Genomic DNA, 23,957 nt, shown 5'->3' with positions numbered 1-23,957 from the left:
ATTATAACTTTATAACCAATAATAAGAACATACTTCCTCGCAGTTCCTTGAGAAGACGACCCGATATTTGAATACCCGGTTAACAATTTTTAAAGGGGTTTGTTACTTGTGACACCCAACACGTTTGTACGAAGGGATTTTTGTCGGTTTAGAGACTATATCTACAATGCAACTGTCTCTATGAATCTCTTTACTGGTAAAAAATCCTAACGTCAGGCTTATGCTTGTATTCATCCCTAAACCTCCAAGAGTGCTTGTCCTTCAGTCGATCGTCAGAATTTCCAACCATCTTCGCCAAGCTTGGGTGAGGTTCTCTCCATGATATGAGCTCCCAAAATTGGTTTTCATGTTGTAATCTAGGGTTCCATATCTTATCTTCACACCCATCTTCGAATTGATCGCCTTGATTCCGTCTGGGTGACAAGAAAGCCGAATTCTCATGAAAGCACCAAACTACTCTCCTAGACCCATTTAATTGAGAACTACACCGATCCATGCTCTTCAATTTTCAGCTTCCAACCATAACGAGTCTAGATTTACAACGCCAACCACTAAACATCCTCCTCTTTCGCTTAATTCCACAAAGCGCCCTAAGTTGGCCATCCGTTTCATGCATACCAAATTCAAGTGGGATAATAAAGCTAAGAGTTAGAAGTTTTACCCACTCAAATGAGGGATTGGATGACAATCTAGGTGGAGGGTCCCAATGATCTCGACAAAGCACGCTCCACTCCCGTCCATCCTCTTCTAGAGACTTCCACCACTGGGCAAGGGATTTTAAGTTCCCCATCTTGTCAAGCTTCCTCAAGTTTGCATTCTTCTTCATTAATTTCTTCTATCTCATTCCCATCACTCTCATCATAGATAGGAGGTTTAGTGAAGTCTACCTCATCATCAATTCCAAGCATATTGGGGAAGGACTCTTCAAAGTCGAAAGGGTCATATGTTGATGCGGAATCATCATATATAAGGGAGCTTGTTGCTTGTGACACTTCTTCCAATTCTTCACTCACAATATGCCTTGGAGGTTGATCAGCCTCCTCAACATTGCTTTCTCATCCACTGGAAGAAGGCTCAACAAGATCATTAAGGAGATTGATCAATGTGGACAAAAAATCACTAATGATGGAATCCACTTCTTGATCAATTTCCTTCAACTCTCTATCCACTTCCGCAACATCACTCTCCTCTTTAACATCCCTTTCAAACTCTGTAGGAGGGGGCTCTTTAACTTGAGATTCCTTTATATGCTCAACATATCCTAAACATCCACCCAGTACTTCCTTTTGTTCACTAATCTCTACCTCCTCCTCTTGTTGCATTTCTTGTTTTAACTCCTCTTCCTCACCATGGAGCTTCAAGTTCACTCCCTCACTAGGCTCCTTGATTATTTCTCCACATTCAACAATTGGAGTTCTTAGGATGCATGAGCTTAGGTGAGATGTTAGGTGACTCACGGCTTCTACCATGCTAGCCATCTTTGCTCTTAACTCCTTAAACTTATTTTTATCCTCCTCTTGTCGCCTTAAGATATGAGATTCAAGATCTCTCAGTTCTAGCCTGAGGGTTTCATCGGGGGACGGTGGTAGAGGGGGTTCATTATTTGAGGGAAGGTTGTTGTAATTGGAAGGTGGTTCATATTGGTGAAATTCTTGAGGTGGTGTGTGTGGACTTTGTGGTTCTTAGGCGTATTGGTGTTGGAATGTTGGATATGGGTTGGGATCATATGGAGGTGGATGGTGGTAGAAGGCTTGTGAGTGTGGTGGAGGGTTATGTTGAGGAGGGGGTTCGTATGCATGTGGTAGTTGTGGTTGACAATCACAATAAGGGTCATCACACACATTGGATTGGTATGTATTAGGATTAGGATTATACCCATAAGAGTTCGGAGGAGGTTGTTGCCAAGAAGGTTGTCCATAAGCTTGGGGCTCCTCCCTTCTTTGATTTCCAAATCCTTGATGTACATCCTCATTGAAGCTTCCATTTCCTACAACATAGTTTGAACCACACTCATAGCCAAAGTGATGAGAATTTATGGTGAAAGAGAAAATAAAAACAAAAGCTAACAAGAAATAAAGAAAACTAAGTCCTACAACTAGCAAAAACCAACAAGAAAACCAAAAATCAAGCTATTCACAATATATACAATAGCCAATAGCATAGCAGCATTGCAACTCCCCGGCAACGGCGCCATTTTGATGAGCGAGTTTTCCTTGTACAGTATAGAATTTCCTCAAATTTGAATGAATTCTCGTTGCAAGTATAGTTCTACACCGACAAAGAATCCTCTCATGCAAAAATATTGGTTGTCACGAATAACAAATCCCAAATAAGAATTAACCAAAGTATTTGAACTCTGGGTCGTCTCACAAGGAATTGCAATGAAGTGGTCAATTATTGGCTATGAAGGGGAAAAAGGGTTTTGTTTTATAAGAGGAACAAGAAAAGTAAATCAAGCAAGTAATTAAAGAAAGCAAGATAAAGAACTCTTGGCTAAGACTTAGGTAACTGAGATTACTATCCTTGTCAACGATTCAAATATTGATAATTACGAGGAACCGAGCGCATTAGGTCTATTCCCTAAAGCCTTAAGTACGTAATGTTTACTCCTAGGCTTGGAGTACGTCAAATGGCTTGATCAACATCAATCCATAAATCCCAACCTAGCTACTAATCAACTTGGTAGTAGGGTAGAGTCAATAGTTATCAAATTGATCCCCAATGGTTCTAGAATTACCAATTCAATAAAGCCCAAGGACTCAAGATCACTCAATCCCCTTAGCCTAGGCCAAGGGTCAAGAGGACTACTTAAAAACTATAGGAAGCATTCTATCAAACACCTAATGTGCAATAAAAGTAAACATCACAAAATGCTAAAGTTAAGAAAACCCATAAGTAACATAAGCAAGAACTCAACAACAACCATGAAGATAAACAATAAAGAGACATGGAAACATAAAATTTCATTAAAAGGAAATTAGATCTAACAATGTTCATCAACATACAAGAGAGCAAAATGAAAAATTAACATTACAACTAAGACAATCAAGTAGTAGAAACAAGAAATCATGAGGAAAACAAGATGAAATCAAGTAATTAATCCAAGATCCAAGACAATTTTCCTAATCCTAACCTAATTCTAGAGAGAAAAGGGAGCTTCTCTCTCTAGAAAACTAACTATAGGCTCATGTTGACTAACTAATTGCTCCTCCTTTGCTTGGACTTCAATTCTGCATGAAATACACTCAGAAACAAGTTAGATTTAGGCCTGGGTAGCTCAGAAATTGCCCCCAATATTTTGCTTTTAAGTGGGTCACGTGCGAGTATCGGCGCGTACGCGCCATGTGCGCGTGCACGTCGATTGGCTGTTTCTTCATCAGTGCGTACGCGTCATATACGCGTACGCGTCGCTATGCGATGTCACTTCTGCGCGCACGTGCCTTGTACGCTTGCGCGCCCATTGAGGTATTTCCAATCTTTGTTTCTTCATTTGTTCTCCACTTTGCATGATTTTTTCCTCGTTTCTTCCATCCAATATTTGCTTTATGAACCTGAAATCACTCAACAAAGACATCAAGGCATCGAATGGGATTAAAGTGAATTAAAATCACCAATTTAAGGGCCTAAAAATCATGTTTTTACATTTAAGCATAAATTAAGGGAGAATTACAAAACCATGCTATTTCATTGAATAAATGTGGGAAAAGGTGATAAAATCTCCTAGAATAGGCACAAGATAAACCACAGAATCGGAATTTATCAATGACCTCAAGTAGAAAGAGGGACCAGTTAATGTCCCCTGTTTTGAGTGCCTCTTCCCAACAAGCTTTGTTTTGTGATTGGCTTGAGTGAACTTGCTTGTTTGATAAGGGGTTGGATTGTTCTTTGACCTTTTATTTTTCATGGATATGGTCCTTTGTTTCTTGGTCACAATCCTCCTTTTGGTGCTTGTCTTTATTGCCTTCACATCTTTGATATCAAGACTTGGGTATTGGGTGATGGTTGGAGTATCCTCTTCATCAAGAGCTTCTTGAATTGGTGGTTCAATGAACTCACCCTTTATACAACTCTCTGTTTCACTGGAGTGTGGACTCCTTTGATTGACTTCCTCCCTTTCTTCTGCATGATTTTCCATTGAGACTTTTTGAGAGTGAGTTTGCATGTTGCCTTGTAACCTTAAGTTGCCTCTGTGGATTTGGAGCCCTAGGCTTATATACTCTCACAACTTCCTCCTTCTTCATTGGAATCTCACTTGGTATGGGTGCCTCTTTTTTTTGTTCTTCCGATTCCTTCCTTGCACCCACCATTTGATCTTCATCCTCCTTGCCGAGCACTACTCCTCTTGTGGTATTGTATTTTTTCCTTGACTAAGAGAAGTCATTGGTTGGTTCTTCAGCAAGGGATTGTGCTAGTTGTCTTATTTTTTCTTCATGGTCCCTTTTTGCTATTTTCTCCTCTTCTCTAGAGCTTTTATTTACCTTTATATTTTCTTCATGGAAGAGTTTAATCCTAGCAAGTCTATCTAAGGGAGGTTGTGTAGGTTGTAACGGTTGGTTGGGGTTGGGTTGAGACTGGAATTGGTTATTTTGTGAATGGAATTGGTTGGAGGGGTATATGCTTGGCGGGTAATGAGGTGAGTTTTATGGACCATGAAAAGAATTTAGTGCATAGTGGAATGAATTTTGTGGGTGGCTAAATGAATTGTATGGATTTGGGAAGGAGTTTTGTACTGAGGCATAATCAAATGATGAGGAATTTTGGCATGAGAAATATGGAGGTGAAGTTAGAGGGTTAAGAATTGATAGCTCCTGATGAGAGTATGTATGAGTAAAATCTCTTTAGTTTTGATCTTCCCAACCATAATTTGGGTAGTTATCATAACAAAATGAGTTATTTTGTGGCTCTGGAAAGTACCCCATTTCATGTTCTTGATACTCCCACCCACCATGAGCATAATAACATGAATCATTTTGTGATGGTGAAAAGTTTTCCATGAAATTTGATTAACCAAAATATAATGGATGCTCCATTATTTCTTGAAAATTCTCTGTACCTAACACAATCACCAAGATAAAAGAGATTAAAATTTTCCTTGTCACAATTGAGGAAATTCCCAGTGAGGCAATATTACAAACAGTTAGTTAGCAAAAGAAAATAAAGAAACAAAAGAAATCAAATGAACAAAAACAAAAGAAAAATGTCGAATCTAGGTAATCAACCAATCGGTAGTTTGTTAATCACAATTATTTCCCGATAACGGCGCCATAAACTTGATCATGGAATTTTGTATCACTGCAATCTTCCTTCAGCAAGTATACCGAATTGTCGTCAAGTAAAAGTGCAAGAAAGTAAATGACTATACAGTAAATATAAGAAAGAAAGATAAAATAAGTATTGGGATAAACAGATATTGAATTCTCCGGATCAAAGGCTTTCATCTCATCTTCAATCATGCAACTCATTGATCTCTTGGCAATCATGAGTGATTGAATCCTAATTCCTTGGAAATTAAATCTCTCTATACTTGAACAATTGCCAATTCCTTGATCTAATTGCTCATGAGAAGAGATGAAGCTTGGTCACTAATTATACCACACACCTTCATAGATCCAAGTATTAGGAAAATTACATGTCACTATCTCTGACCAACTCCAAACCTAATCCAATGTGAGAAAGATTTCAAGCATGGTTCTATGATTCCTTTTCCAAGCCAATCACAAAACCCAAGTACATTCAATTTCTTTCTCAAGACAATTGAATGGTTGAATGAAGAATGAAATCTTTCTAGTAAATCAAAGAGAGATGAAGAGAAGAAGAAGAATAAAAATAATTTAATCCATCAAATAACAATAGAGCTCTCTTCCCAATGGAAAGAGTTAGTAATTCATAACTAAAATACTTACAAAGCGGGTATGAAAGAAAATGGAAGAGAGAGAAGTGTGGGTGAGAAAAGAGGAGTCTGAAGACTCTCTCCCAGTGAAATTGTTGTGTTGTGAAGTGTGAAACTAAGGCCTTTATATAGGCTCTCCTAAATTACAAACTTAAATGAAATTGAAAGCAAATTACATTCAAATGAAAATTAACTATTCTAGATGATTCTTGTGGTCTTGATTGGTTGAGATTTATGGGCTTTGCTTGCTTGAGTGAAGAAAAGACATATTCTGAAGCTCAAACTTAATTTTTATCCATACTATTATATATTGTTGGAAAGTCCTGAATGTCTACTTTCCAATGCTTTTAGAAGCACATCATTTGGAGCTCTACAGCTCAATTTATACTCCATGGATGATGAAGAGGTCAGCTGGCCTTACTACAGGTTGATACTATGTTCATCTTTGCACTTTTGGGGTAAATTTTCTCCCTCAAATTTAGTGTCCATAGAGCACATATACGCAAAACCCACACTATTCCGTACAACAGCAGTAGTATCAGCAAGTGCACTAGGTCATCCAAGTAATACCTGAAGCGAGTCAGGGTCGATCCCACGAGGATTATGGCTTGAAGCAAGCTATGGTTGTCTTGCAGGTCATAGTCAGGTGAAATCAGACGGAGTTGGATTATATGTCATAAATGCTGGATATTCAGTAGAAATAAGGATAGGGATAGAGTTGAGAGTCGGAGTTACTTTGTCTTTCTGAAATAACTCTGGTACTACTATCTTCTTTGCTTGTGAATGATCTTCTTCTATGGCAGGCTGTGAGTGATCAAAGCCACACCAATGGTCCTTGATCTCCTTTGCTATAGGTTAAACGCCATTGCCCGTGGTCATTCAATCTGACGGAAGGTGAAGCTCTTAGCAAATCGTTCTCTTGATGATTCTACTCAAAGCGCCACAGGCAAGGTCGAATCTTCCGGATCAGAGAACGCTACTTCTATGGATTCTAGCCTATAGCATGGAGACCCTAATCTCCCCTGAGATCCGTTGAACTGGTGTCTCGAAAAGTTCCCAAAGAAATCATGGATTAACCATCTGAGAGATGTATAAACATAGCTGTTGGTTCATGCTTTCCGGCCATGTATTCACATGAACCCAAGTAGACGCGGGTGTTTGTCAGGCACGTTCGTCTTAATGTGATAAACATAGCCAATTTGTCAGAGCGTCCTGTTCACCATGATGAAGATCAGAATATACATCTTAGAGATAGATCAGACACTGATCGAAGAAGAAGAAATTGTACTTTTATTAATTCATAGGACTCAGGAGGGCTCCTCCCCTCAACCTAGGAGGTTTAGAAACTCATACTGAAAATAAAAACAAAGATATAAATGTGAATGATGCTCTCCTGAATCGGAGAGTATGTGTTATTCTTCGAATTACATGAATAGAATCCTTTAAATACTAAACAGATGACTAGTAAAGGTAAAACAGTTTATTTAATGCCAAAATCCACTTCTGAGGCCCACCTGGTGAGTGTTTGGGCTGAGCTTTGATGAGATCCACGTGCCATGAGGTCTCTGGGGTGTGGAATGCCAACTAGGGGTCCTCTTTGGGCCTTTGGACGCTGTGCTCTGCTCTTTGGGCATTGGACGCCTGGAAGGTGGCAGGAAGCTGGCGTTGAATGCCAATTTTGGGCCTTCAAATCCGAAGCAAAGTATGGACTATTATATATTTCTGGAAAGCTCTAGAAGTCAGATTTTCATAGCCGTTGAGAGCGCTCCATTTGACTTCTGTAGCTCTAGAAATACTCTTCCGAATACAGGCAGGTCAGATTTGGACAGCATCTGCAGTGCTTTCTCTGTCTCTAAATCAGATCTCTGCTCCAACTCCTCAATTTCAGCCAGAAAATATCTAAAATTGCCCAAAAACACAAAAACTCAAAGTAAAATCCAAAAATATGATTTTAACACTAAAACCTATCAAAACTTAATAAAAACTAAACAAAAACTACTAAAAACTATATGAAAATGATGTCAAAAAGCGTATAAAATATCCGCTCATCACAACATCAAACTTAAACTGTTGCTTGTCCCCAAGCAACTAAAAATACAGTAGGATAAAAAGAAAATTAAAATACAATATATTTCTAAGTTTCAAATGAAGCTTAGTTAAAAATCAAATGAGCAGGACTTAGTAGCTTTTTCCTTCTGAATAGTTTTGGCATCTCACTATCCATTGAAACTCAGAGATGTTGGCATCCTTAGGAACATAGAATCCAGATGATATTATTGATTCTCTTAGTTAAGCTTATTTTGATTCTTGAACATAGCTTTCTGAGTCTTGGCCGTGACCCTAAGCACCTTATTTTCTAGTATTACCACTGGATACAATAATGTCACAGACACTTTAACTGGGTGAACCTTTTCAGATTGTGACTTAGTTTTGCTAGAGTCCCCAGATAGAGGTGTCCAAAGTTCTTAAGCATACTCTTTTGCTTTGGACCACGACTTTAACCGCTCAGTCTCAAGCTTTTCACTTGACACCTTCACACCACAAGCACATGGTTAGGGACTGCTTGGTTTAGCCTTTTAGGCCAGGATTTTATTCCTTTGGGCCCTCCTAACCACTAATGCTCAAAGTCTTGGGTCTTTTTACCCTTGTCTTTTGGTTTAAAGGGTTACTAGCTTTTTTAATTTGCCCTCCTTTTTCTTCATTTTTGGGCAATAATGGATTTTTCTACTTTTTATTTTTTTTCTTTTTTGCCACTTTTTTTTCTTTCTTTTTTGCATGCATATAATAATTTTTTTTCTTTTGCAACATGATTTTTCTTTTGCTTTTTGCTACTTTTTCTTGCTTCAAGAATCAATTTTTAGATTTTTCAGATTATCAATAATATTTTTCCTTTTTCCGTATTCTTTCAAGAGCCAACATTCATAAATTTCAACTTCAAATATGCACTTTTTATTTCATTCATTCAGAAAACAAAAGCAAATGATACCACATCAAAATAATTAAACTAATCTTATTTTAAATTTGAAATTCATGCATCTCTCAATTCTTTTCAGATAAAAATTTTTTATTTAAGCAAGGTGAGAGATATATGGAATATTTTACAACTTTTTAAGACATCAATGCAAATGATCATGCAACTAGGACAAGAAAACAGATAAACCGACAGAAAATAGAAAAATAACAGGAAAGGAGTAAAAGAGAACGAATCCACCTGAATGATGATGGCCGGTGCTCCTCCTTGAGGATCCCATGTAGTGCTTGATCTCTTCTATGTCACTCCTTTGTCTTTGTTGAGGCGGTTGCACAGGCTCATGTGCATGCTCTCTATTTTGCTCCATCCTCTTCTTCTATACTTAAGAGTGGTAGAAGTCACAAAGCAGAGCTTTGGCAACACCAAACTTAAGAATTTTGATCGTCCTCGAGCAAATATGATCAATGGAGAAGAAGGTGGGGGTAGGTGGAGCTTCTATGAGACCTTTGGTCCTGAGAGGCTAGGAAATTCCAGATTCCTTGCTTCTCTGCATTGGTGTTTGAACGCCCAGGGGTTGCTCCCTAGCTGGCGTGCAATGGCAGCAATGCTCCCCTCTTGGGGCGTTGAATGCCCAAGAGGGCTTCCTCGCTGGTGTTCAACTTTAACACTCCACTTGGAGTGTTCTGTTTTTACTGCTGTGAAATCTGTCTCTTGACTGATGCACATGATCATGACTCTGACAACTGAAAGGAAAAATAAAAAGAAAATAAATGGTTGGGTAAAGTTGGGTTGCCTCCCAACAAGCGCTCTTTTAAAATCACTATCTTGACCTTCAGCTCCTTACAAAGGTGAGTATGGGCTTAGATTTTTGCCCTTGACAGTGAATTTTCTGCCTGTCCTCTCATGGATGAGCTCTACATGCTCTAGAGATAGGACATGGCTCACTGTATGTGGTAAGGTTGGCTTCTTAGTGAAGACAACTCTCATACCAGGTGAGAGGCCTTCAGTTGGGACATTCTTGTCTTTCCAGCCTTTAGGTACTTTCTTTTTAGTACCTTTGTGCTTAGAGCTTGTTGAGGGCTGTCCAACACCAAACTTAGAATTTATGTCTGGGGGCTCTGCAGAGTTCTACACAGAAAAAGAGGGTTGGCAAACTAGGTATTGCACAGTTATCTCTCTTTTAGAGGGAGAATTGGGATGAGGCATCTTGAATAAGATGTGATCCTCCCCTAACTTTAGGGTTAGTTCTCCCTTAGCCACATCAATGATAGCATTAGCTGTGGCTAGGAAAGGTCTTCCATAGATGACACAGTCATCCTCATCCTTTCCTATGTCCAAGACTATGAAGTTTGCAAGGATGTAGTGGTTTTCAATTTTAACTAAGACATCCTCTGTTAAGCCATATGGCTTCTTCATGGTCTTGTCTGCCATCTCTAATGAGACGTGTGCAGCTTATACCTCAAGGATTCCCAACTTCTCCATTACAGAAAGCGGCATGAGGTTGATGCTTGACCCTAGGTCACATAGAGCCTTTTCAAAGGTCATAGTGCCTATAGTGCAAGGAATCAGAAAGCATCCAGGATCTGGAAGCTTCTGAGGTAGCTCTTGCTGAACAAAAGCATGAAGTTCTTTCGTAAGCAGTGGAGGTTCTTCCTCCAGAGGCTTTGTACCAAATAGTTTGGTATTTAGCTTTATTAGAGCTCCTATGAAATGAGCAACTTGCTCTTCCCTAGTGTCTTCATCCTCACTTGAGGATCAGTAGTCATCAGAACCTATGTATTACAGAAGTGCATTCAAAGGAACCTCTATAGTCTTTATGGTTTCCTTTGGTTCTGGGCTAGAGGGTTCTTGAGTGGGATTCAGGCACTCAAAGGGTGTGCTTAGGCTGGTGTTGAACGCCAGCTCTGTCAGCTTAGTGGGCGTTGAATGCCCTTGCTGTCCACCCTGACTGGCATTAAACGCCAGTCCCTCTAGCATTCTGGGCGTTGAACGCCCAGCAGGGATGTCCTTGCTGGCATTCAACGCCAGCTTCCCTGGGCTGGTGGGTGTTGAACACCCAGTGAAGGCTTCTTCACTGGCGTTCAATGCCTTCCCATTCTTCTCCAATTCGGCCTCAACCCCCATGATTATGGCCTTGCACTCTTCTCTAAAATTAACCTCAGTATAACTGGAAAGAGTTTCAGGAGGGATCTCAGGGATCCTCTTACTTAGTTGACCAACTTGTACCTCCAAATTTCTAATGGAGGACCTTGTTTCATTACTGAAACTGTGAGTGGTCATAGTGAGGCTGGAGAATAGAGTGGCTAAGTCAGAGAGGCTCTCCTTAGAGGTCTCCATATTCCTTTGAGAAGATGGGAATGGTGGTCTGTTGTTGAACCTATTCTGGTTCCTACCACCTTGGTTGAAACCTTGCTGAGGTTTCTATTGATCCTTCCATGAGAGGTTAGGATGATTCCTCCATGAAGGGTTGTAAGTGTTTCCATAGGCTTCTCCCATGTAATTCACCTCCTCCATGGTATGTTGATCAGGATCATAGGCTTCTTCTTCAAGAGAAGATTCCTGATTACTGCCAGGTGCAATTTGCATCCCAGTGAGATGTTGAGAGATCATGTTGACCTGTTGGATCAAGATCTTATTCTGAGCCAAGATGGCATTCAGAGTCTCAATTTTATGAACTCTTTTCTTCTGAGAGGTTCCATGATTTACAGGATTCTTCTCAGAGGTGTACATGAATTGGTTGTTTGCAACCATCTCAATGAGTTCTCCAGCTTCTGCAGGTGTTTTCTTCAAGTGGAGAGATCCACCTGCAGAGCTATCCAAGGAAATCTTGGATATCTCAAATAAGACATCATAGAACACGCCTATAAGGGACCATTATGAGAGCATATCAGGAGGACATCTCCTGATAAGTTGCTTGTATCTTTCCCAAGCTTCATAGAGGGATTCACCTTCTCTTTGTCTGAAGGTTTGAACTTCCACTCTAACTTTGCTCATCCTTTGAGGAGGAAAGAACTTAGCCAGAAAAGCATTTACAAGCTTTTCCCAAGAGTCAAGACTCTCTCTAGGTTGGGCATCCAGCCAGAACTTAGCTCTGTCTCTTAAAGCAAAGGGAGAAAGCATAAGCTTGTAGACTTCAGGATTAACGCCATTAGTCTTTACAGTATCACAGATCTGTAAGAATTCTGCCAAGAACTGATGTGGATCTTCCAGTGGAAGTCCATGAAATTTGTAGTTCTGCTGCAGAAGAGAGACTAACTGAGGCTTAAGCTCAAAATTGTTAGCTCCAATGGCAGGTATAGCGATGCTTCTACCATAAAAGTCAGAGGTAGGCAAGGTGAAGTCACCAAGGACCTTTCTAGGCTCCTCCTATGGTTCAGCCATGTCCTTTGTTTCTTGTTCAAATCTTTCTGAAAGGTCTCTTCTGGAATGTTGTGATTTAACTTGTTGTAAATGCCTCCTTAGAGTCTTCTCAGGTTCAGGATCAGGAGTCAAGAGGGGTTCTTTATCCTTGTTCCTGGTCATAAATAAGAAGCCAAGAAAAAAGAAAGATGGAAAAGAAGAAAGTTTTTTGTGCCAATTAGCAAGAAGCTCCTCCTTAAAGTTAATAGTAGAGAAAGAAGAAGAAGATAAAAAAAATTACAAAATAAAAATAAAAATAAAATAAGTAGAGAAAAAATTACCTTGGAAATAATAAATAAGAGTAAATAAAAAGAAGCGAAGATGGAAAGCGAATCACAAGAGAGCTTTCTGTGCCAATTGGCAAGAAGCTCCAAGTGAGATGTAAAGAAGAAAGAAAAGAAGATAAAGAATTGTAGGCAAAAAGTCGATTAAAATAGAGTTGAATGAATAGAGATGAGAAGAGAGAAGGTATAAATAGAAAAAGTAAACAATAATTAAAATATTTGTTTTTATTTATTTAATTATTTTTGAAAATTAAGTTAAATTAATTTAAAGAGATTTGAATTTTAATTGTTGAATTTTTTAAAATAGAAGAGAGAAAAGAGAGAGAAGTTTTCAAAAATTTAGAGAGAGATGAGAGTTAGTTAGGTGGTTTTGAAAAAGAAGAAAGAGAAGAATGAGAGATGTTTTCAAAAATTAAGAATAGAAGAGTTAGTTAGGTGGTTTTAAAAAAGAAGAGAGAGAAGAGAGGAAGTGATTTTCGAAAATTAAGAATAGAAGAGTTAGTTAGGAGGTTTTAAAAAATAAAAGAGAGAAAAAGGGGATATGATTTTTGAAAATTGAGAGAGGAAAAAGTTAGTTAGGTGGTTTTGAAAAATAAGAGAGAGAAGATAAGATATTTAATTAAAAAAAGATAAAAATAAAATTAAAAATAAAAGATAAGATAAGAAAATATTTAAATTTTAAAATAAGATTAAAAGTAGGATAAGAAAAGATTTTGAAATCAAAATTTGAAATTAGAAAAATATAAGATATTATTTTAAAAAGATTTGAAATTGGAGTTTGAATTTTGAAAAAGATATGATTTAAAAATTAGAAGTTAGAAAAGATAACATAAGAAACAAAAAGATAAGATTAGAAAATTGATTTTGAAAAATATTTATTTTTTTAAAAATTTGAAATTTGAAAAAGATAAGATGAGATTTTTGAATTTTGAAAAAGATATGATATGATTTTGAAATAGATAAGAGTTTTTTGAAAAAGATATGATATTTACTTTTGAAAATTTTGATTTTTGAAAACTTGACAACTAAGATATGATAAGATAAAATTTTAAAATTTAAAATCTAAATTTTTATGTTAATTTTCGAAAATTAAGGGGAAAATTAGTTAGAAAAGATTTTTTTATTTTTTGAATTTTACGATGAAAGAGAAAAACACAAAAAAAAAACACAAGACTTAAAATTTTTAGATCTAGTATACATAATTTTCAAAAATTTGGAGGGAAAAACAAGGAACACCAAACTTAAAAATTTTAAGATCAAGACACACACAAGACTCAAGAACACTTTGAAGACGAACAAGAACACGAAGAATAAAATTTAAAGACTCAAAGAACTCAAGAACATAAAAAGAATACCAAACTTAAAATTTTTAGAAAACAAAGATTAAATTTTCAAAAAACACAAAGAAAAACACAAGAAAACACTAAAATTAAAGACTTGACACAAGATTAAACCAAAGAAAATATGTGTGAAAAATTTTTAGAAAAAAAGACTCAAAGAAACACAAATTACCAAGAACATGAACACAACGCTCTAACCAATTGAACTACAAATTTAAAAATATTTTTGAAGAACGTTTTTAAAATTTTCAAAAAATTTTAAGAGTAAAATAAAAATAAAAGATGATGTCAGGGCATTTTGGCCAGTTTCACTGACCTTTTCTTTACTGTTTTTAGGGTAGTTTCATGCATTTTCTTAGAAAATAAGCTAGTTTTGGGTAGATATTCACTTATATCTTCATTCAAGCATACATGTTGCACTTTACATGATTTCATGAGGATTTTGCATGAATTTAATGACAAATTGGATGTTGCATTTCCCATGACTTGGACTAGAACTTTGATGCACTTTATTGCTTGATTTCAGGACAAAGGAAGCAAGGAAGAACCACGTTAGCAGCCACGTTAATCTAACTAACGTGACCTCTAACGTGTAATGGGAGCTAACTTGCAAAGTTAATGAGAAAAGTAATCACCAATAACATCCTCGAAGCCATCATAACCCACGTTAAGAGTCACGTTAACTAAGTTAACGTGAACTCTAACGTGGAAGAAAGAAAATGGAGCCAACGTTAGTGACACTTACCTTTGTCACTAACGTTGGACCAAGCTCATAAGTGGCTACGTTAAGAGCCACGTTAACTTAGTTAACGTGGACTCTAACGTTAAGAAGCAAAAAGAGAAGCCAACGTTAGTGACATTCACCTTTGTCACTAACGTTGGCCAAGCCTCATTAAGCCACATTAACTCCCACGTTAACTTAGTTAACGTGGAAGCTAACGTGGAGATAGCATGTGATCACCAACGTTAGTGATACCTACTTTTGTCACTAACGTTGGAATGAACCCACACAAGCCACTATGAGCCACGTTAACTCCCACGTTAACTTAGTTAACGTGGAAGCTAACGTGGATAAGGGAATGATGAGCCAACGTTAGTGACACTCACCTTTGTCACTAACATTGGAGATGGCTAGCATTGCTACATTAGAAGCCTCGTTAACCTAGTTAGCGTGGACTCTAACGTGGGAAATAGGGGCACATTGGAACGTTAGTGACAAAGGTAAGTGTCACTAACGTTCTCGAAGGATTGGCAAGCTAACGTTAAGAGCCACGTTAACTAAGTTAACGTGGACTCTAACGTAATGAAGGGGGAGGCTTCTCAACGTTATTGGGAAAGGTAAGTCCCAATAACGTGTGCGAAGGACCAAGAGGCAACGTTAGTGGTAACGTTTGTGCCACTAATGTTGAGGTTAACGTAGCTCATACTTGGGTAAGGAACGTTATTGAAAAAGGTGATTGTCACTAACGTTATCGAACCACACTTTCACTTAACGTTAACACCACTAACGTCCTGAGCCAAGGTCCCTGCCCACTTCACATTTTCTCTCTGCAAGTAAAGCTAAGCCCAAAGAAGAAGAGAACTGCTTCAAACTCAAGATCCAAAGGCCCATACCCAAGACTTGAAGAGCCAACTAGAAGATCAGAAGAGTAGTATATATAGGAGTAGCTTTGAATTAGTTTGGGGAGCTGAAAACTTTAGAGAGCCTTTGGCATAGAACTACTCTCTGTATTTTTACTCTGCACTTCTAGTTTTTCTTTCATCATGTATTCTCCATCTTTGCTTTCATTTTCCAGAGCTATGAACAACTAAACCCCTTTCATTGGGTTAGGGAGCTCTGTTGTAATTTGATGGATCAATATTAGTTTTCATTCTTCTTCTTCTATCTTTTCTCTTGATTTTACTAGAAAGCTTTCGATCTTCATCCAATTGGGTAGTTATCTTGGAAAAGAAGCTATTCAAACTTGGATCTCTTCTGAACCTTGAAAGAGGAATGAAGAGATCATGCTAGAAATGCTTTCTCATGCTGGACCAAATTGGGTTTGGATGGATATGTGACTATAATCCTTCCAACACTTGGCTTGGGAAATGCATGTGGTATAATCAGTTACCATACTTCATCTCTTCTCATGAGCAATTGACCAAGGAATTGGCTATTGATCAAGATTTGAGAGATTGAATTGTAAGGAATTGTAATTCAATCACTTAAGATTGCCAAGGAGATCAATGAATGCATTGATTGAGGAAGAGATGAAAATGAACTTGATCCGGAGAATGCAACATCTCCCGAGCCCAATGAACTCCCCATTTCTGATCTTACCCATTCTCTTTAATTTCTTCCATTTACTTTTATGAGCAATTACCCCATTCCCATTTAAGATTCTGCAATTTACTTTCCGCTATTTACATTCAGCTCTTTATTTCTAGCATTTACTGTTTCTGATATTTACTTTCCCGCCATTTAATTTTCTGCAATTCTCAACTCAAATTTTGGTTCGCTCAACTAGAACATTCCTCTAATTAAAGTTGCTTGATCAATCAATCTCTGTGGGATTCGACCTCACTCTATTGTGAGTTTTTACTTGATGACGAATTCGGTACACTTGCCAAAGGAAATTTGTTACGAGACAAGTTTTCCGTGCATCAAGTTTATGGCGCCGTTGCCAGGGATTGATTTTGAATCAACAATGATTAAATTGGAGGATAACTAGATTGAGTTTTATTTTTTTATTTAGTTTGATTTAATTTTCTATTAGAGTAATTTACTTTCAGTTCTAGTTAATTTCTTCCCTTCCCCCTACTTTTTCATTTTTCTTTGTTATTTACAATTCAGTTCACTAACCCACTAACTGTTTGATATATTGCATCACTCACACTAATAGTAATTCTAACAGAAATACTTTCTGCATCTATTTTTCTTGCTTTTGCTTTGTTGGTTGTATGACAGGGAGAAGAAGCGGGGCTTCAGCTTCCTTTGATTCAGAACCTGAGAGGACCTTCCTTAGTTTAAGGAGGGAAGCAAGAGGAAAACGTGTAGTTGGTGCTGAGGAAAAAGAGGAATACTTCGAACCAAACATGGAAGAAAACATGAAAAACCATCATGAAGAAGAGGCTCACAACCATAGCGGAGGAGGTCGAGCAAATCATGCTGGGGAGGATAGAAGAGTTTTAGGCTCTTACATCAATCCAAACCCAGGAAACTGTGGAAGTAGCATTCAAAAGCCAACCATCCATGCCAACAATTTTGAACTAAAACCACAGCTCATCACCCTTGTTCAGAACAATTGTTCGTTCGGAGGAGGTGTCCAAGAAGACCCCAATCAACATCTAACCACCTTCCTGAGAATATGTGACACAGTGAAGTCTAATGGTGTTCATCCTGACACCTATAGACTACTCTTATTTCCATTCTCACTCAAGGATAAGGCAGCCAAGTGGCTGGAGTCTTTCCCAAAGGAGAGCTTGACAACTTGGAAAGATGTAGTGAACAAATTCTTAGCAAGATTCTACCCCCCTCAACGAATCAACAGGCTGAGAGCTGAGGTCCAAACTTTCAGGCAACAAGATGGTGAGACTCTTTATGAAGCATGGGAGAGGTTTAAGGACCTGACAAGGAGATGTCCACCAGACATGTTCAACGAATGGGTGCAGCTGCACATCTTCTATGAAGGCCTGTCATATGAATCAAAGAAGGCTATAGACCATTCATCAGGAGGATCTTTGAACAAGAAGAAGACCATTGAGGAAGCCATAGATGTCATTGAAACAGTAGCAGAGAATGACTATTTCTATGCTTCTGAAAGAGGCAACACTAGAGGAGTAATGGAGCTAAACAATGTAGATGCTCTGCTGGCCCAAAACAAACTCATTACTAAGCAGCTGGCTGACCTCACCAAGAAGATGGAGAGGAACCAAGTAGCAGCAATCACCACTTCATCAACAACCCAAGAAGGAGTGAATGAAGAAGCAGAGGGTAGTCAGGAGCAAGCCAACTACATTGAGAATTTACCTAGGCAAAACCATGATCCATACTCTAAGACCTACAACCCTGGTTGGAGGAACCACCCAAACTTTGGGTGGGGAAATCAACAAGATCAAGGCCAAGATCAGAGACGTCACAACCCTAACAACAATGCAGCTCACCAACCATTCACACAGAGAACATATCAATACCACCATAACCACACCTCTCCACATCCATATCAAAACCAAAATAACACTCCTCATCCTTCCACCTCTAATCCCAATCCACCATCATTTGATGACAGACTCTCAAAGATTGAGAACCTACTTGAAGGCATAGGCAAAGAGATTCAAGACAACAAGGAGTTCAAGGAGGAAGTGCGAGCAAATTTTAAGAACCAAGGAGACACCATCAAGAGGTTGGAATCTCAAGTAGGGTATCTCTCTGAGCAGATTCCCAAACCTACAGATGGATTTCCAAGTGACACAGAGAAAAATCCGAGAGGAGAAACAAAGAAAGTAAGATGGGAAGATTGCAAGATGGTCACTATAAGTGATAAGGAGACTGAGGACAAGCCAAACAAGCCGTCAGAACAACTTGAAGATACCTCAGCAGAGGAGAAGGAAAAAGATCACCAAGAACCAAAAATCTCACAACAGGAGCTGCTAAGACTCTATGCACCCTTTCCCCAACTACTCAATGGTGCTGTGGAGAAGAGAATATACTCAAGATTTCTTGACTTGTTTGCATCTCTGCATGTAAACATACCATTCATCAAGACCATCCAACAAATGCATGCATACATCAAGTATATGAAGGAACTGCTTCCCAGGAAAAGCTCACTCAAGGGAGGCCAAACTATAGTGATGAACAAGGAGTGCAGCGCCCTCATTCAACCAGAGTTGCCTGCAAAAAGAAAAGACCCAGGGAGTTTTCACATCCCCTGTGCCATAGGGGAAACAATGTTTGATAGAGCACTCTGCGATTTGGGAGCAAGCATCAACTTAATGCCCTTATCCCTTGTGAAAAGGCTGCAGATCAATGAGATAATGCCCACAGACGTAGTCATCAGGCTGGCTGACAAAACTCAAAAACAAGCAATAGGAGTGGTGGAAAATGTGTTAGTAAAGGTTAGGAAATACTTCCTCCCAACAGACTTTGTCATATACATGGAAGAGAGTCACACTCACCCAATCATATTGGGAAGACCATTCCTAGCTACAGCCAGAGCACTCATAGATGTGGAGCGAGGGGAGCTAATCTTGAGAATCCATGATGAACAGCTCGCCTTCACTGTTTTCAAACACTCACAAGAAATAGATCAAGAGAACAAGGAACCAAGGAATGATCATAGTGAGATACTGAAGGAAGAGCTAAGTACTGGAGAACAACAAGGACATCCGGAGATTCTCCTGGTTGATGAACAAGGAAACAAGCAGTTATTACAGCTCAAGGACAAGCTGGAGGAAACCAAACCACCCGAGGCATGTGAAGACAACATCAAAATTCCTTTAGAAGAAGAGGCCACAAAGAGCAAGGCAACATCAAAAGAAATAAAGAAGGAGGTACCAAGGAGGTGGAGGAACAAAAAGATCCCTACAGAGGATTTCTCTCCAGGGGATAAAGTGATCTCAGCTTACTTCCCAGATATCCCCCCTAATCTCCCCACTGTACCATCTCAGTTACCTAAGGTCTTCACTATCAACAGAGTTCTCTCCTTGGAACATGTAGAGATCATTGATACAACCAATGGATATAAGTCCATAGCAAGAGGGGAGGACTTGAAGCATTATCAACCTCCCTGATGAAGGAGAAACGTCAAGCTAGTGACGCTAAAGAAGCGCTTCATGGGAGGCAACCCATGTTTTATATGCTTTTAGAAAATAGTTAATAAGTCAATTTTTATGAATTCCAACCCAAACTTGACTGACACTTAGTGAAATCCGTATTATGCAGTATATAGTGAAGAACAAGTTTGGTGTTCAAAGCATGCCAAGAAAGCATGAATGCAACTCAGAGCATGCTAGTCTTGGAGCTTTGAACAAAACTTTTCATCACAGTACTCCAAACTAAGTTTGGTGTCACCCCAGGGTGCCACAAATCTGCATATAAGGATACACAGTTAGTTAGTTAGTTGGTGTTCATGAATAAACAATCTAATCATGTTTCTTTATTATACTAGCCGTAAAGTTTAATTTTTATGATATTAATTTTCTTATTTTATTTTTATAGGGAAAAAAGAGAGGAGCATTGAAGGGGATTGATTTGACAATTAGATGAAGAAGGTTCGGACACCACAAAAAGGGGGATTACACACTTGTTCTAAAAAGGGAACGCATTGGAAAATGTTGCCATGCAACATAGAAAAGAATGGGACCCTTGAAGACCGAGCAATCTCCATCATAAAGTGATGATCCTTGTCCTTTCTCCATGCACAACCCCAACCGTCCATCAAGCAACCACTCCATCAATCCACACCTTCCATTCACTCACAACCTCTCTATATAAGTGATCCTTGTTCCGTACCTCACCTTCACACTCCTCGCCCACTCTTCACACCTCTCCATTTCGGAACAAAGCACTTCCTACCCCATTAAAAACATTCCCTCTCACTCCCTTCATTGCACTCAACCCTAAACAACCAAAAGTTCCACACCCTTACCACCTTCACACATTAACCCTCATTCATGGCATCTTCGAGCTCTAAAAGAAGGCAGGGAAAGGAACCTATGGAGCAAAACCCGTATGATGAAAAGAGATTTAGAAGCTTGCACCATGCATTGCAATACGGGTGGATGGTGGATAAGGAGATCATCTATGAGCTGGGATTTCAAGTTAGGAAAACTAAGTGTCCCAAAATCACAAAGAAGGTAGAAAAGAGAAGATGGGAGCTCCTCACTGATCCGGTCATTAAGGTGAATGCAAATCTTGTAAGAGAATTTTATGCAAATGCGGTCCGATATGATAAGGCAGATGAGTCATATACAAGCTTTGTGAGAGGAAAGATTGTGGATTTCGGTCCCATGAGTGTCATGAGGACATTAAGGCTACGGTCCATACCGTTTGAAGAAGAGAGTTATCATTCAAGAATGGACAACAGCCCCAATCATGACCAGATTGTGCAAGACATTTGTGTACCCGGAGCTGACTGGGAAAGATATGCGGATAGGAGACCAAGGTTCATCAAGAGAGCAGACCTCACTCTGGAAGCAAAAGGGTGGTTCAAAATTGTAAGGAGGTCCATCCTCCCAGCAGGGAACAACTCGGAGGTGAATCTCAAGAGAGCCACAATGGTGCACTGTATACTCAAAGGAGGAGAGATGAAGGTTCATGAACTCATAGCCGCAGGCATTAGAAAGATGGCAGAGAAAAGCGACTCAAGAGGAAAGTTAGGTTACCCCAGCACCATTTACCGACTATGCAAGAAAGCTGGGGTGGTGTTTGAAGATGAGGACCCCGTATGGATAAAAGAAGGCATTCCAAGAACCGTTCGACAGATGCATGCTACCACATCTCCCCTGCCTCAACGGAAGCAAAGGAAGAAGCCAGCCCCTCAAGTAGTAGAAGGACAAGTCTTAGAGGGGCAAGCATCAGCCACTTTGGATATGCACCAACTACAGGAAGCCATTGATGGCCTATCTCGACAATATTTGGAAAGCCAAGGAGTACAGAAAGAGCTTCAACTACAGATGCTGGGGCAGCAAGAGGAATCACTCTCAAGATGGATGACTCAACAAGGGGAGTGGCAAAAGCAATTGATGGAGCAGCAACTGAGTCAAGGACAACAATGGAGTGAAACATTCCACAGGATGGAACAAAGGCAAAATGAACAACAAGAATCTATCCAGAAGCTAATCAACATCCAAGCACATCAAGGTGCACACATACATGAGATGCATCGAAGACAAATAGAATAGGCAGAACTATTGGACGAGCAAAGGGCATTCACAGAAGGAGTTTACATGAGCGAGACTGGGCATCATATAAACACTCAAGCCAGGCTCGGTTACTTAGTAGGACAGCTGCCTATATTGCATCCGGGAATCGCAAGGTATGAAGAAATGAGGGATGAATTAGCACGAGAAGAAAGACAAAGGGTGGAAGAGAGCCATGAATCAGTAAGGAAGGCACTTGAGGAGTGGAAGCAAGCAAGATTGGCACGGATGCGAGGAAATACAAGAGGACACAAAGGAGACAAACAAGGAGGGGAGCATGGGCATCCACATGAGTAAAAGGTGGTGGAGTTCATTCTTTGTTCCATCTCTTTCTATGCCTTAAATAAGGAAGATCTTGTATGAAATAGAACATGCTTCCATGTTAGTTTGAACCTTTTTAAATTCTGTCTTTTAAGCTTTTTGTTGAATAGGTCTATGCTTGCTAGTCTTTATGTCACTGCATCCTTACTTTACTTACTTGTATGCTTGTCCTTTTGAATCAAATGAAAAGAGAATGAGTGTTTTATAAAAGACCAGAGTGGAGTTCATACTATGGAGTAAGTTCTTGAGTTTGTGGTGTGGTCATAAGTTAGCTAAGTTGGTTCAACCACAAGGTGGGAAGACAACTATCTGTCATGAATCATATGCTTGAGACACACCCCATGAGACTAACTAAATAACAAGATCCTAATAAGAAAAAGGGAAAAGAAAAATGAAAGTGAAAAAAAAACAAATAAAAGAAAAAGAGTAAGCAATAAGGCTAGGCACCAATGGTTTTAATCTTAAGGCATGTGTCTGTGGTGTTCCTGTGTGAGGAATTTACTTGGATGAATAAGCTCTTAGGAGTGCCTTATCACTTGGTAACTTGGGTTAACTAACTCGGGATTATCAGCTGAAAGTCCACTATCAAGAGTAACCCTCACTACAGAGCATTTAGTAACCCAAAGAGGTGCTGGATACCAAGGTCTCAAGAAAAGAAAATAAATAAACCATATGCCTGTAGTGTGTATGTATGAGGGAAAGAGACTTGAGGGAGTAAGTCCTTAGGGGTGTCTTAACACCTAGCACCTTGAACCAACTAGTTCGGGAGTGTTGACTGAAAGCTTATCTTAAAGAGTCGCCCCCTTACAGAGCACTTAGCCTAAGAACACAAATAAGCCCTGAAATGACAACAAAAGGATCAAATAATAAAAGTTTCATGGGATGCAATCACAGTGAGTATTCTAGGACATGATAAAGGTCTGAAAGCCAGTAAAGGAATGAATCTAAGTTGCTATGCATGAAACCACCATAAAACCAGGGACATGACTTCCACAAGAATGACTCATTTCTCTTGGCATTCTGTTCATCATTCTCTTGTTCCAGTACTTGCTTAGGGACAAGCAAGCTTTAAGTTTGGTGTTGTGATGCCAGGGCATTTTGGCCAGTTTTACTGACCTTTTCTTTACTGTTTTTAGGGTAGTTTCATGCATTTTCTTAGAAAATAAGCTAGTTTTGGGTAGATATTCACTTATATCTTGATTCAAGCATACATGTTGCACTTTACATGATTTCATGAGGATTTTGCATGAATTTAATGACAAATTGAATGTTGCATTTCCCATGACTTAGACTAGAACTTTGATGCACTTTATTGCTTGATTTCAGGACAAAGGAAGCAAGGAAGAACCACGTTAGCAGCCACGTTAATCTAACTAACGTGACCTCTAACGTGAAATGGGAGCTAACTTGCAAAGTTAATGAGAAAAGTAATCACCAATAACGCCCTCGAAGCCATCATAACCCACGTTAAGAGTCACGTTAATTAAGTTAACGTGAACTCTAACGTGGAAGAAAGAAAATGGAGCCAACGTTAGTGACACTTACCTTTGTCACTAACGTTGGACCAAGCTCATAAGTGGCCACGTTAAGAGCCACGTTAACTTAGTTAACGTGGACTCTAACGTTAAGAAGCAAAAAGAGAAGCCAACGTTAGTGACATTCACCTTTGTCACTAACGTTGGCCAAGCCTCATTAAGCCACATTAACTCCCACGTTAACTTAGTTAACGTGGAAGCTAACGTGGAGATAGCATGTGATCACCAATGTTAGTGACACATACCTTTGTCACTAACGTTGGAATGAACCCACACAAGCCACTATGAGCCACGTTAACTCCCACGTTAACTTAGTTA

The sequence above is a fragment of the Arachis hypogaea genome, chromosome 19 (assembly GCF_003086295.3).
Source record: "Arachis hypogaea cultivar Tifrunner chromosome 19, arahy.Tifrunner.gnm2.J5K5, whole genome shotgun sequence".
Taxonomy (NCBI): Eukaryota; Viridiplantae; Streptophyta; class Magnoliopsida; order Fabales; family Fabaceae; genus Arachis; species Arachis hypogaea.
The sequence above is the reverse complement of the archived record's forward strand: the minus strand, read 5'-3'. Positions refer to the sequence as shown.